This window comes from Sciurus carolinensis, chromosome 4, assembly GCF_902686445.1.
Source record: "Sciurus carolinensis chromosome 4, mSciCar1.2, whole genome shotgun sequence".
NCBI lineage: Eukaryota > Metazoa > Chordata > Mammalia > Rodentia > Sciuridae > Sciurus > Sciurus carolinensis.
In genome coordinates this window covers 49,160,428-49,162,045 of record NC_062216.1, presented here as the reverse complement: position 1 = coordinate 49,162,045, position 1,618 = coordinate 49,160,428, and the positions used below count along the sequence as shown (strand labels likewise).

The following is a 1,618-nucleotide window of genomic DNA, read 5'->3' as shown; positions in this document are numbered from 1 at the left end:
CAAAATTCAGTTTTCCCTGAAAATCTAAACTTTTATCATTAACTCACCGAAAACTAAGACATTCTGAAAGACCCGCAGGCCTATTCCTCCTAGGAGAGTATTGAAGCTGCTTACCCCCACCCCCACCAGCATCAGTCAAACATAACTTGGTGCTGCCTGAAGTCCTGTGGCCAGGCAGTGAAGTTCTACTGGATACCCTGAAATCCTTCTTTTCACATTTAGGTAAGAGCCTACAAATGCCCTTAGCCATGCTTCTCATTCATGTAAATGACTCCAACATGCCCCGCATTACACTTATACAACCCTAAGGCTGAACTCCAGCCCTTTCGTAAACCTCAGGGCCACTCCAGGTACAAGATGCTAAGGAGGGAGAGTTCTATGAAAGCGAATCCCAGGAGGAAAAATATGATTGAACAGCAGGTCTTTAACCCCAAGGAGTTTTCAAAAATTACTTGCCTGTCTTTTAGAGTGGAGGATGGAATATACATTTTATTTATTTACTCATTTTTTTTTTTTGGTCATTTAGTTTTTATTCATAATCCATAAACTTAACTCTGCAATCCAGCTAGACTTGGCAGGGAAAAAAGGAAAATATGGAACCCAAAGAACTGCAGTGAGAGCACAAAGATTATGGGATATTGCAAGCAGATGGGTGGTGGGGTGCTCTCCTGAGCTACAGAAGGAATGGTTTGGTGATTAAGATAGACACAAGTCAAATGTATTGGAGTCGTCCATAGTCGGTGATGGTGAACTTCTTGCTGGTCTGGCCATTCCTGGACCCAAAGCACTCCATGGCTTCCAGGATGTTCATGCCCTCTTTCACCTTCCCAAAGACCACATGCTTGTCATCCAACCACTCATTTTGGCAGTGCAGATGAAAAACTGGGAACCGTTTGTGTTTTGCCCAGCATTTGCCATAGACGAGATGCCAGGGCCTATATGCTTCAGGAGGAAGTTCTCATCATCAAGCTTCTCCCCATAGATGGACTTGCCGCCAGTGCCATTATGGTTGTGAAGTCACCACCCTGGCACATAAATCCTGGAATAATTCTGTGAAAGCAGGAACCCTTATAACCAAATTCTTTCTCTCCAGTACTCAGAGCACGAAAATGTTCTGCTGTCTTTGGAACTTTGTCTGCAAACAGCTCAAAGGAGACACCACCCAAGGGCTCGCCCTCGACGGCGATGTGGAAGAACATGGTAGGGTTGACCACAGCTGACAGAGAACGACCACAGGCGACAGCAGTGTCTTGAAAGCCTTTACTCATTTTTTTATGCATGTATTTATTTATTGTTGTGCTGGGGACAGAATCCAGAGGTGCTCTACTACTGAGCTATATTCCCAGCTGTTTTTAAATTTTATTTTGAGACAGGGTCTTGCCAAATTGCCCAGACTGGCCTCAAACTTGCAATCCTCCTGCCTCTGCATCCTGAATAGCTGGGATTACAAGCATGTACTCCTGTGCTTGACTTGGAATATATATTTTGAACACTAGTTTCTGAAGGTTTAGTGTACCACTAGGACATTTCATGCTTACTAGTTCTCTAAACCATTTCTGACCTTGGGGGTCTTTGAGGTTTCCAACCTCAGCGCTCACATTAAGGTTTTCAAAATGAA

General features: G+C 43.9%; 1 pseudogene; it reads right to left on the bottom strand.

Annotated features, from left to right (window-relative positions):
• Window positions 1–712: 712 nt before the first annotated feature.
• On the bottom strand, window positions 713–1,268 carry LOC124982695 (peptidyl-prolyl cis-trans isomerase A-like; annotated as a pseudogene).
• Window positions 1,269–1,618: the final 350 nt, after the last annotated feature.